Source organism: Hylobates moloch, unplaced genomic scaffold (genome assembly GCF_009828535.3).
Source record: "Hylobates moloch isolate HMO894 unplaced genomic scaffold, HMol_V3 SCAFFOLD_9, whole genome shotgun sequence".
Taxonomy (NCBI): domain Eukaryota; kingdom Metazoa; phylum Chordata; class Mammalia; order Primates; family Hylobatidae; genus Hylobates; species Hylobates moloch.
This window is the reverse complement of record NW_026652284.1, coordinates 80,836,408-80,850,335: the sequence shown is the minus strand read 5'-3', so window position 1 is coordinate 80,850,335 and position 13,928 is coordinate 80,836,408.

Genomic DNA, 13,928 nt, shown 5'->3' with positions numbered 1-13,928 from the left:
AGCGGCTCTTCTTCCCTCTTTTCATGTGATTCTGGTAGGGGAGGGAATACGTGACCCAAGCCTGGCCATCACAGAGGTACATCTCTCTGGCTACAGGGAAGGACATATAGCCCAAGCTGGGCCAGTCAGTCACCTTTGGCCAACACTGCTAGACTGCAAGGCAGGGCAGAGCCTGTCTAAGGATGGAAAACTAAGAGATGGACAGAGGCCTGAAAGCAACCTCAGAGCTCCTGGGTCCAGCTGGTCTTTTTAGTTATAAGCAACTTATAAGCAACTTTCTTTCTTTCCTTCCTTCTTTCCTCCCTTCCTCCCTTCCTTCCTTCCTTCCTTCCTTCCTTCCTTCCTTTCCTTCCTTCCTTTCCTTCCTTCCTTCCTTCCTTTTCTATTAAATGAAATTTATAGGAGGTCACTGATTTGGGCTGAGCTCCTGCAGGAGGCCCCAGTAGACCAAACCAAGATGGAGTCACTCATGCTAAGTTCCATATCACCAAACTGAAACTAAGTCATCAGACCTTCCCAGAACTCAAGACAGAGAGAGATAATATGCAAATCCCCAAACAGGCCAGTTGTAGCCAGCATGATAAGGAAGTCCCCTCTACTTTAACCTTTATAAGGAAAGTAACCTGAAGTAACCTGAGCTCGCCAATCTGCTTTTTGTTCCCTGTGTCTGCTTTCTTCACCCTTTTCTGCCTATAAAGCCAAGCTTCTCTGTTCAGCTCATCAGAACACTTTTCCTAAAGTTTTAGAGGAGATGCTGCCCCAATTCATGAATTTCAAATAAAAACCAATACAATCATTTAACTAAATGTGTTGTAATTTTGCCTTTTGACATTTCTCCCTTTTTCTTTCTTTTTCTGTTTCTTTCTTCCTCCCTGTCCCCGCTTCTCTCTTTCCTACTTATTTTGGCTCAGGCCAGTTTGAATTTGGCTTTTGTCTCTCGCGCTAAAATTTTTCCAAAAAATACCCTAATGGCATTGTCACCTCACACACCTGCCTGTCCCCCAACATTGGTTGAGAAAGGCTTAAGGTCTCTGTTTTTGAGCTGTCACAAGGGGACTGAACCATCCCAACCCACAACCTCTTTTGTCCCGTAAAGTGTAAAATAAGAATATCTTTTTAAGACTGAATACATGTACTTTTCTATTATACAAGTCATACAAATATTTAATTTTAAATGAGAGAAAGGGGAAAAATCATAGTCCAGCAACTGTGATTTTAGTTTATTTTATTAATAGCTTATTTCCCTACAAATATTTCCCCACACGTTTATTTAGTCGCAGGCTTCATGCATACAAAATGTACACTGCTATGATCATCGTAACCATCAGCAAGCAGGCATTGTCATCAGCACTTCTTTCTTTCTGTGGTTTCTCAGTCTCTTTTCTTTTCTTTCTTTAAAAAAGAAAAAAAAAAATTTTTTTTTTTTTTTTTTTTCCTGGTCAACAGGGCCTGGGCAACATGGTGAGACTCTGTCTCTTTAAAAAAAAAGAAGAAAAAAATTAGCCAGGTGTGGTGGTGCATGCCTGTGCTTCCAGCTACTTGAGAGGTTGAGATAGGAGGATCGCTTCAGCATGGGAGGTCAAAGCCACAGTGAGCCGTGTAAAATAAAAACTAAAAAAGAGGAAAGAATAAACTTAGTTTTTTGAAGAGACGCTATGTTGCTCAGGCTGGCCTTAAATTCCTGGCCTCAAGCGATGCTCCTACCTCAACCTCTCAAAGCACTAAGATTACAGGGATAAGCCACACTCAGCCCAAAGTCTCAATTTTCCATGACTTTTCTTAGTGGAGGTAGAGTTGTGAGATGAGAAACTATGTCAGTCACCTACAACAATGTCAACACACCTGTTAGGTGGGAGCTCTTCCGTCACCTGGAGTTTCTATGCTGAGGCCTGGGTTCCGCCCCCAGAGATTCTGCCTCAGTCAGTCCGGGGTGGTTTCTGATGAGCCTTTCCGAGTGGCTCCTAGGTGACACCCATGCTGGCAGGCCTCAACGTGTAGGAATGCTTTTGCTATCCAGATGATAAGCATATTCAAGTTTGAGAAGCCAAGATATAGATAAGTCCTGATTTCAGTTTAGTAGTCATTTACTAAACACTGATTCATGCACCTGTGGTTTTCAGAAGCATACATTTCTCTTGGGGACCAAGTTTCCAAAGGGGTATGACCCATAGCTTCAAGCCTAAAGCCCTTGGGAACTGCCAACTTCACATAACCTAAATGGGGAAAACATTAGAGAAGGGTTTCTTTCACTATTGTCTCATAATCTTCCTTCAAATGGCTCGAGGTTAAGGGCAGGCTGTGGGGGAGCTGGAACCTTCGGTGCAGTTTCGTAGTTCTTGAGGGTTGGGGACTATGTCAGGGGATGCAGTGATGAATAACCCAAAACATGATCCCTGCCCTCTAGGAGCTGACGACCAGTGGGAAGATGACCACAAAATAAATAATTGCTACAAACTGGGAAATAGTTGGGGCAGAGAAAGGCACAGCGTGCCCTGGGAGCAAAGAAGAGGCACTAGCCAGCCCTTGGCGACCAGGGGAGACACCCTGGAAGCAGAGCTGAGGGAGGGTTAGCCACATGGAGGAAGGCGGGAAGGGCATCCCTGGCAAAGGGAAGAGCAAAGGCAAGGAGGTACAAAACATCATGGTGCCCTTGGGTGTGGAATGGTGAGGAACGGAGCAGGAAGGCAAGGTGGGGCCAGGCCCAGACACCTGCAATTGGATGGGCAGGTGGAGCCTGTGAGATCTCTAGTCCTCAGCCCAACATGGGGCCAGCTTAGGACCATTTGAGAATTTTCCACCAGTCCACTAAGTGGAGTGACTCAGCTTCTCTGATTACTTGTGGTTTCACCTCAAAGGTACCACATTTGGTCAATAAATCCCCAAGCCTGGTCTAGGCCTGCACACACCTGGCTGTAACCACACATTTTCTAAGGACAAGGACAACATGTTGGTTAAGTTGCTAGTAGCAAACATATATAATGGGGGCTTACATGAAATACAGGCATATTTTCACTGAGAAACAACAGGATGCATACAGTGGTCCCATGGTCAAGGTTAAGCGTGTCCAGCATTCTAATCTACCACCTTTAACTGCCTTGCTACCCAAAGTGGGACCACGGTCCAGCAGCAAGTGCCTCACCGGGTGCTTGTTAGAAACACAGAATGAGCTCTACTCCAGACCTACTGAACCACGGTCTGCATTTTAACAAATCCCCAAGTGATTTATTTGCAAACCAGTAGTTGAACAAGTTGGCCTTATTACTGGTTGCAATGAGGAAGATACCATGGGGGAACCATTTTAGTAAAATGGTGTTCAAAGGGACTTATAGGCTTTGGGCTTTGGTTAGGTGAATTTGGGGAGGGTCTAGGAGGGAAGGTCTTGCTCTGCATTGTCTGCTCTCTGGAAATGGGACAATTCTGCAGCTGGGTATGTTAGTAAATCTTATCTATAAGGACAGCAGACAAGATCAAGGCTATAGTTATAGTTGATAAGGAGGCCCCTGTCACTTAATGAGCCAGGAGGTGGTGGGTCTAGTGTTTTGTGAGGTTGTTTGTGCTTAGACAGAGTTAGGAAGGGGTCTCTTTTGACCTCTTCATCACAGTTGCAGACTGGCAGCTGACATCAACATTTGCAAAAATAGCCAGGCAAGCTTTTAATAAGATTAAGCCCCAGCTCAAAGTGTCAGGCCATTTCCAGGATGTCAGGGGATACTTTTTCTTTTTCCAGCATTAAAGGTTGAGAGTCAATGTTTTAGTTTGTGGCTTCCTTTTTCAAGGTTGCCTCATGGCCCAACATGGTTGCCAGAACTCCAGCCATTACATTAGTGTTTTACAGTTAAGAAAGAGGGTGGGGAGAGTGAATTTCTTAGATCCCTTTAAGATGCTTTTAAGGCCAGGTGCAGTGGCTCAAGCCTATAATCCCAACACTTCGGGAGGCTGAGGTGGGAGTGTCAGAGGTATTTGAACCAGAGGGACTCCATCTTGAGTAGGGCTGGGTAAAATAATGCTGAGACCTACTAGGCTGCATTCCCAGAAGGGTAGGCATTCTAAGTCACAGGATGACATAGGAGGTCAGCACAAGAAACAGGTCACAAAGACCTTACTGATAAAATAGGCTGCTGTAAAGAAGCCGGCTAAAACCCCCCAAAAGCAAGATAGTGATAAGAGTGATCTCTGAATGTCCTCATTGCTCATTATATGCTAATTATAATCCCTTAGCATGCTAAAAGACACTCTCATCAGCACCATGGCAATTTACAGATGCCATGGTAAGATCTGGAAGTTACCCTATATGGTCTAAAAATGGGAGGAACCCTCAGCTCTGGGAATTGCCCACCCCTTTTCCATAAAACTCATGAGTAATCCACCCCTTATTTAGCATATAATCAAGAAAGAACCATAAAAATGAGCAGCCAGCAGCCCTGGAAGCTGCTGTGCCTATGGAATAACCATTCTTTTATTCCTTTACTTTCCTAATAAACTTGCTTTCACTTTACTCTATGGATTCACCTCGAATTCTTTCTTGTGTGAGATCTAAGAACTCTTTCTTGGGATCTGGAACAGGACCCATTTCCTGTAACATGAGGATAACTCGAGCTTAGGAATTCAAAACCAGCCTGGGCAACATGGCAAGACCCCATAACTACCAAAAAAAAAAAAACTAGCCAGGCATGGTGGCATGCACCTGTGGTCACAGCTACTCAAGAGGCTGAGATGGGAGGATCACTTGAGCCCAGGAGATGAAGGCTGCACTGAGCCACGTAAACCAACAATAAAATTCTAAGGCCCCCCAACCGTCTGAATGGACCCTTCCTCTTAGCCAAGGGCATTCCAAAGTTAACCTAAAAAACTAGTTCAGGTCATGATGGGAAGGGGGAGTCAGACATGCTTCATTCTACCCTCCTCCCTTCAAAACCCCTCATCATAACCCAGACATTCTTTTCTATTGATAATAACTCTTTCAACCAATTGCCAATCAGAAAATCTTTGAATCCACCTATGACTTGGAAGTCCTAGCTTTCAGTTGTCCCACCCTTCCAGACCAAACCAATGTACATCTTACACGTATTGATTGATGCCTTATGCTCCCTAAAATGTATAAAACCAAGTTGGGCACCAACCACCTTGGGTACATGCTGTCAGGATCACCTGAGGTTAAGGGTGTGCCCTTAACTTTGGCAAAATAAACTTTCTAAATTGATTGAGACCTGTCTTTGACACTTTTGATTTTACAGCTGTGATCCTGCTGCTGCACTCCAGCCTAGATGACAAACTGAGACTCTGTCTCAAAAAAAAGAGAGAAGCTTTTAGGACCTCAATCCCAATAATTTTCATTTATACCTCATTGGCTGTCCCTAGTTTCAAGAGATTTGGGAAGTACAGTCTTTTACTTGGATGTATTGCTGCCTGCCACCCCCATCCCAAATCAAGTACTTTTGGTAAAGCAGAAAGAGAAATTGGGAATTGGTAGGTGACTGACTGACAGTCTCTATCTCAGACAGGGAAGCCAGGGCTCAGGAATGGGGAAATTCCAGGCCCTGGAGGGTGAATATTTTATCTTTTCTTCTTTATCAGTGCTTAACGTTCCTGCAACCAGAATTGCCCTGAGCTTTCTTGGTAAAAAAGAAACAATCTGTCTGCACCATCTGTAAGAAATGTTTATGAGGCAGAATTCCCTTCTCAGGTTTTCTATCCTGCTGGCTGGGAAAGTAGGAGTGATATATAAATGTAAGAGTCAGAACAGCCCCTAAGGCCATGGCCACGGTGGGAGAACTGTAGGGATAAAGAAGGAGATCGGTCTGCTCTACAGGAAGGCTTTATCCCATCCTTAGGGAAGGTGAATGATCCTTAAAACAAGGCAGTCAGAGCTAGTAAGAAGGAAGCCTGACTTCCCTTTTCATTCCACAAACCAGCACAACTCGGAAAAACGAGTTTCAGGCACCATGTGACCTGCTGCAGTGACTGAGGCGACCTCAGAAAGGGTGGTGAGTGTCTCAGCATATGTTGTCCTTATGACACCTTCCACTTACCCACTCCATCCTCCGCTCCAGGTTCTGGATCCCCTTTTGTCCCCACGATAATCCCTTTCTGCAGGATGGGAAACTGAGGCTTAGCAAGGGTTAAGCAACTTGCTCAAGATCATACACCTAAACAGCAGAGCCTAGCTTTCCACCCAATTTGGCCCGTCCCAGCCCCTGCTCCTTCCACTCCCTTTCACAACAGGCAGGCGCTGGCCTAGACTTTTAGGGCCCAGCTCTGAGCCAGGTGATCACTCCTTTCCTGCAACCTCAGCTTCATCGCTTTCACGCACGTGAAAGTGTGAAGAGACCACCAAACAGGCTTTGTGTGAGCAACAAAGCTATTTCACCTGGGTGCAGGCGGGCTGAGTCTGAAAAGAGAGTCAGCGAAGGGAGATGGGGTGGGGCTGTTTTATAGGATTTGGGTAGGTAAAGGAAAATTACAGTCAAAGGGGGTTGTTCTCTGGCGGGCAGGGGCGGGGGGTCAGAAGGTGCTCAGCGGGGGAGCTTTTGAGCCAGGATGAGCCAAGAGAAGGAATTTCGCAAGGTAATGTCATCAGTTAAGGCAGGAACAGGCCATTTTCACTTCTTTTGTGGTGGAATGTCATCAGTTAAGGCAGGAACCGGGCCATCTGGATGTGTATGTACAGGTCACAGGGGATATGATGGCTTAGCTTGGGCTCAGAGGCCTGACAATTGCCTTCCAAGCCATCCTCCCACTTCCCAGGTGAGGGACTTAGGGTGGGGCAGGAAGAGACTAAAGGATGCAATATACTTGTAAAAAGATGTCTAGCTGACACAACTGCCTCTTGCAGCCATTTAGACCCATTTCCCCTAATTCGGGCAACTCGGAACATGAGAAAAGCATTCAGCTGTTGCAAGAGTGTTATTTTACTCATTACAGAGAACAATTATTTTGAATCTATGAGAATTGTCTAGAAGTCACATGTCATTTTCACTTTCACCTATTAACGCTGAAGCTTACATTCAGCTGTTTAAAAAGCTTCCTAGTGCAGAGGTAGCTGGCAGCTAGCAGCCCGCAGGCAGGCTGGGTCTCAGGCCTGTGCCCGAAGCCACTGCTCTATGGAAGCATAGACCCACTCAGCAAGCTTCCGTGCTGGGCTCAAACCTGAATATATTTGGAAAGAAAGAAAGGCCTGCCAAAAGGACACAGTGAACCAACAGGAAACAATCAACATCTGCCATTATCTGGACTCTCCCCCTGCCTGGGAGCTACATTCAGCACGGTCAGGGAGCCTAGAGAGGGAGGAATGGGGCTGAGAGAAAATGGAGTTCCTGGGCCTGGGTGAGACCCCCTCGCCTATCTGCCTGCCTCACTCCCAGGCTCTGCAGTGGGCCAGGAGCCGGAGCCAGGACTCGCCTACAAGGGACATCTGTGAAGCTCTTTGAGCCAAAGGCCAAAGCTGCTGCCCCTATGATCAGGGATTCCGACAGCAGAGTCCCCAGTGTCCTGGCTACCATGTTAGTAGAGTCATGTTTCAGTTTACTGGGTACAGAGGAGACCCACTGCATGCGGCCAAGCAGAGAGAGAGAGTGTGTGTGTGTGTGTGTGTGTGTGTGTGTGTGTGTGTGTGTTTGTACACACCTGCAGTTCTGGGGAGTCAGGGTATTTGCATAACACAGATATCTTTGCAGATACCAGACAAACAGGAAGTTTCAGAATCTAGTCCGTTTCCTTTCGCTGTGAATCAGTAGCCGCTTTTTTCTCACATAGAAATGATGACAATCACAGGGTAGGCCATGGACGCGGAGTTCAGGCGAACAGCACAAATGCCTCCAAAGTCTCCTCCAGTCAGGGACTCCCTGTATTCCCCAACCCTGCACTCACTTCTGCGGCCAGGGCCCCGCCTGCTGGCTTCCTATAGCGCTTCAAGACACCTCTGAATCCCAGCCACACACCAGGAGCACAACAGACTCCCCCACACAACATCTGTTACACTAATGCTTGGAATGGGGTCCAGCCAGGAGGCTTGGGGGAGCCCCCACCCCCGAGTTCCCGGCAAGGCTCTTGTCACAGAGAGGCAGTGCAGAGTAACAAGCACGGCCTGGACTTGGCACTGGAGTGCCTGGGCCCAGAATCCCATTCTTCCCAGCAAGGCCTTGGGCACACAGCCGGCCCCGCTGAGACTGGGCTTCCCTGTCAGTGAAACGAGGCTGATAATGGCTACCCTGCAGGTTTGGGGTTAACATTACATATAAAATGGAGGAAGATTAGGCAGCAAATCAAAGCATGGGCTTTGACCGGGCACAGTGGCTCATACCTGTAGTCCCAGCAATTTGGGAGGCTGAGGCAGGAGGATCATTTTAGCCTAGGAGTTCCAGACCAGCCTGGGCAACACAGTAAGACCCTGTCTACAAAAAAAGTACAAAAATTATCCAGGCATAGTAGTGTGTACCTGTAGTCCCAGCTACTTAGGAGGCTGAGGAAGGAGGATCACTTGAACTCAGTAGTTTGAGATTACAGTGAGTTATGACCATGTCACTGCACTCCAGCCTGGGTGACAGAGCGAGACCCTGTCTCAAAAAAAAAGAAAGAGAGAGAGAAAGAGAAAAAACCCAGGCTTTGGAGTCACATACTTGAGTTCAAATCTCAGCTTTACCATGTATTTGCTATAAGACTTTGGGCAGATTACCTAAGTTTCCTGTCTTAATTTCCCCATCTATAAATGGAAAAAAGTGGAAATAAGAGTGTCTACCTGAGAGTCTGTTGGGAGGGCTAAATGATATAATCACTTAGCACCAGGCACAGTGCCTGGCTCACAGGAAACTCTGAATAATGTGAAGCAGACTTCTCACCACCTCCTCCCCCTCCTCCCTCTTCCCACCCACCCACTGCCGCAAGAGGCATGAGTTAGGGACCGCAGCAGCTCTCCTTCCCCAGTGTGTGCCCAGAACCTGGGCTGGCCCCTAAAAAGGCTTAATAAATCAGTTAAATAAACAAATGGAAGCTCCTGGTTCATAGCATGTGCTAAGGAAATTTATGTATAAAAACATATATTTAAACAAAAGCCAAAGACCAAATCCCACCCTCTCTGTTTTTGAACTTTTTATGAGGGGACAGTATAGAAGAATGACTACAAACATCACAAGCTTTAACAGCAGTCAGGTCTGGTTTGCATCCTAGCTCTGCCACTCACAAGTGGTGTGTCCTTTAAGTTCTCTCAGCCTCCCTTTCCTCATCTGTAAAATGGACATCATATAGTCACTCAGCCACACTGGGTTGCTTTGGGTTTAAGTGAGATAATTAATGCATGCAAAGCACTTAACGCTCCTCCTGCAATAAGCATGTGGAAGAATGTGTCAGATAAATCCCACCCTCGGGACCTTAGAAGAAGATAATGTTCTTTTTTCAGGACAAGCCTTGGGGCCGATCTCCCTTGTGCCTCATTTCTCTTGGTCCTCCCCTTCCCAAAAAAACTCCCTCTCCCTCCTGAAGCCTAATGGTCTTCTCTTGTTGAAGAGCTGGTGCTCCTACCCACTGTGGGACTCCTGAAGAAGACAGTGAGCTACAACCCACGCCCTTCTACCCGCCACCTCACCCCAGCCACAGTAGGAAAGTAGAGGGTGCAAGAGGCCCGTCTCTGTGCAAGGAAGACAGCACGCTCACCCAGGCATTTCTCCAGGGCATGTTTGTTTCACTGGCCAGTGCTCCAAGGGGAAGTCCGGGTGCCGTGGAAGTATAGGCTAGCTGTGAAGGTCTGGCGTCAGACAGCCTGGCTTGGAATCTAAGGCTCTGCCACACACGAGGCTGTGTGATCTCAGGCAAGTCGGCTACCCTCTCTTAACCTCGATTTCCTAATCAGTAAAATGGGAACTAATCTTAGTACCCAGGGCCGATGTTGAAAATATTCAACAACCAGCTGAGGCACTAACCTATTAAATGGCAGGCAGCCAGTACAAGGGTGCACCTGCTAAATATTAGCCCTGCTCACCTCTCCTGCAGAGATTGCTGTGACACCTGATATGTTGCAAACACTGCTAAACATGTGCCACTATTTTTACTATTTTGATGTTGAGCTCATGTCCTGCAGTTCCTAGCACAGCCTCCAGTGAAGGGCAGTTCAGTGAAGGTGGTGACCCTAAACAGACCTGGCTTTGTTCTCCCCGAGGCTAACTAAGGCTCATTTCCCTTCTTGCCTCCCTATGTTCTGTAAAAAGTCACAGAACTGCTGAGGATGGGATGAGACCTTAGTCTTACCTGTCCAAGTAAGTCTTGGACAACATTCCTCTGCTGCCCATGGATGGAAGCTGTTTTCCCCATGAACATTCTTTGTAAATTTTCATCACAGCAATGTAGGAACCAAATATCTAATGGCCTCATCACTGGGTACACATTTGCAGTACAGACCAAGCCCATGTGTAGCTAACATATCACACCTGGGGGCCTCTTGCCTTGTCTGGAAGGAACGCCTGGAGAGGTTGCTTGTGCACATACCGCTGGACAGGTTTCTCTATCAGGGGCCAGAGGTGCTGCCCCTCATGTTATCACACCTTGGACCTGTGTTTTTAAAAGGGCTCCCAGGGCATTCAGGGCAAGGAGGCAGCCCTCCATAGCAGCAGGAGTTTAAGCTCAGTCATCCCCAGCTCTGCATCCTGTGCCCCAACAATGCAGAGCCACAAATATCAACGACACCAAGCCTAGCTGCCCAGAGATCAAGATAATCTCTGCCACCAGGGAAAGCCTGCTGGAGTCCGAATCTGGTAGCAGCCAGGACAGCTGGTCACCCAGGGAGGCCTGTGATTCCCTGCCTGGGCTGTGACAGCCCACTGGGCCCTCCCATCGTGAGGATTAATAGCAACCATCCCTCTCCTGCAGTCCCGGAAGTACCAGCAGCCCCGGCAGTACCAGCAGCCCAGGCTGCACATCCATGAAATCCCCTCCTGTCATCTCATAAAAGATGCTCCCACTGCAGACAGCATGGAAGCCAGCCAGGGAGGGGGATGACTAAGCCTCAGAGCTCTAGCTCAGGAAATGCAACTGACATGATTGCTGCCCACCGAAGCCAAAGAACAACATGCAAACCCAAATGGGATTTTCTGGTAGCTGTTTTATCCATGGATTAAAAAAAATTAGAATCGCAACCTTCGTGAATAGAGTCCAGCAGGAATCCATCCATGGGTTATGGGAGCGCCTATATCAGTCCTTGGCTATGTCATGACTAGGCACAATATGACATAGCAGTGTGCTCACCAAGCTGCCACTTCTTGTGTGTAAGCTATGTTCTCTCTCGGTCAGGTTTTTGTATATATTTTCTCACCTTTGATTTATTCCTTCCCAAAAACCTATCAGGAAGACATTATGTAATAAGAACAATTAATTGGTAACATTTATTAAACATTTTCAGTGTGCCAGGGACTGTGCTCCATGCCTTTAACTAATATCTCTTTTATTCCCTCCAAGAACCTCCAATGAAGTAAGTACTATTATTGCCCCATTTCATGAATGAGGAAGGAGAGAACTGGGACCCCATCCCAGATCTGCTGCCCCTGGAGCCAGTGAGCTTCCTGGTGGCTTCCTCCTGCCTCCTGTGTGAGTCCTCCTTCCTCTCATTCATCTCCTGCTTATGCAGGCAAGGGCGAGGGGGCTGCAGACCCATAGCCAGAACTTGGGCAGCTGAATTGGCCAAGCTCCAGGATGCAAACCTGCCTGGCTCCTGGCAGGTCAGAATTCTGGGGGCCGTGCTCACCACCTCCCTGCCCAGGAGATATCAATAAAGACCACGTCAGCTCTCCTATTCACACAAATAAAATAACTTTCATTTGTGCGTCAGTGTGGAACATTATTACTGACTAATGTCCCTGGCTTGCACTAAGGTCCACTCTTGGCATTGTACATTCTATGGGTTTGTTATGACACATGTAGGGGCCAAGGAAAACTTCCCATTCACCCTCTGAAGTTTCACTGAAAATTAACTGACAAAAGGCAGATGAATAGGAGAAAAGGCACACACATCTATTTGGTCATAGTTTTACATGACAGGGGAGCCTTCAGAATGAAGACCCAGAGATGCAGGGGACACTGCCCACTTTTACACTTAGGCGCAACAAAATATGTAGAAATGTGATTGGACAAAAAAGGGAATGGTCTAATGCTCATAGAGTGAGTGGGGCCCCCCAGCAAGCCCTGTCTAGTTTCCTCGTGGCCTCTCTGGGCAGCACTGCTTCCTGCTGGGTACGGGGCAGGGCCCTCTCTGGAATGGGGGGTCTTATGACCTACAACCAAACAAGGCAGGTTAGATGATTTCCTTATGACACATTTTTACACAGAAAGGTGGTGGGGGGGTGAAAGTTAGAGTCATAGTTTTAGGTTTTATGACTGGCTTTGGGGAAAAGGGGTTTGAAAGTTTCTATGACCCACCTTGGGAAAGAAGACTGGTTTCTATGGCTAACCTCGGGGGAGAATGAGGTCAGGGATGGGAGGGCAGGAGAAACTTTTGCTTCTGAGGCATTCATTTGGGGGTATTGTTTTCTGAGCCCCAGCCCACATATCCACCATTCTGGTATGATACAGAATTGTTTCACCGGCCTTAAAATCCTCTGTCCCCTGCCTTTTCATCCTTCCTTCCCTCTTAATCCCTGGCAATCACTGATGTTTTCACTGTCTCTATAGTTTTGCTTTTTCTAGAATGTCATACAGCCATGTATAGATGTAGCTTTGCAGGCTGGCTTCTTTCACTTAACAATATGTATTTAAGGTCTTTCTGTGGCTTCATAACTCATTAAAAAAAAAAGACATCCAAGATTTTAACTCATTTCTCTTTTTTAATCACCAAATACTACTGCATTATCTGGATGTACCACAGTTTATTTACCCATTCACCTATTGAAGGACATCTTGATTGCTTCCAGGTTTTGGCAAGTATGAATAAAGCTACCATGAATATTTGTGTGAAGGTTTTTTTTTTTTTTTTTTAGATGGAGTCTCGCTCTGTCGCCAGGCTGGAGTACAGTGGCGTGATCTCGGCTCACCACAGCCTCCGACTCCCTGGTTCAAGCGATTCTCCTGTCTCAGCCTCCTAAGTAGCTGGGATTACAGGCACTTGCCACCATGCCCACCTAATTTTTGTATTTTTAGTAGAGATGAGGTTTCACCATCTTGGCCAGGATGGTCTCGATCTCCTGACCTCGTGATCCACCCCACCCGCCTCGGCCTCCCAAAGTGCTGGGATTACAGGGTGAGCCACCCCGCCTGGCCTGTGTGTGCAGGTTTATATTTATTTATTTATTTTATGAGACGGAGTTTCACTCTTGTTGCCCAGGCTGGAGTGCAATGGCACAACCTCGGCTCACCGCAACCTCTGCCTCCTGGGTTCAAGCAATTCTCTTGCCTCAGCCTCTCGAGTAGCTGGTATTACAGGCATGTGCCACCACACCTGGCTAATTTTGTATTTTTAGCAGAGATAGGGTTTCTCCATGTTGGTCAGGCTGGTCTCGAACTCCCGACCTCAGGTGATCCGTCTGCCTCAGCCTCCCAAAGTGCTGGGATTACAGGTGTGAGCCACCACACCCGGCCTGTGTGCAGATTTTTATATGGAAGTTTCCAACCCATTTGGGTAAATACCAAGGAGTGTGATGCCTGGATCCTATGGTAAGACTATGTTTGGCTTTGCAAATAGTATTTTAAACTTAATTTTACTCTGGATGTTTCATGTTTTAATGGAATTACTTGGTTTAGGGATGGGATTACTTGGTTTAGGGATTTGTAACCCTTCCAGCAAGAGCAAGAGCCTTCCTAAGTCCCTGGGTATGACAGCCCATGGTCCCCTCCCTCCCTTCCTCAGCCTCCCTGTCATTCTCCATTCAGCTGAAGCTGCTCTCAAACCCACCTGGATTCTACATAAACAGCCTGGTTCATACCTTCTCCAAGGCAGGAAAGTGATTGCTGAGATT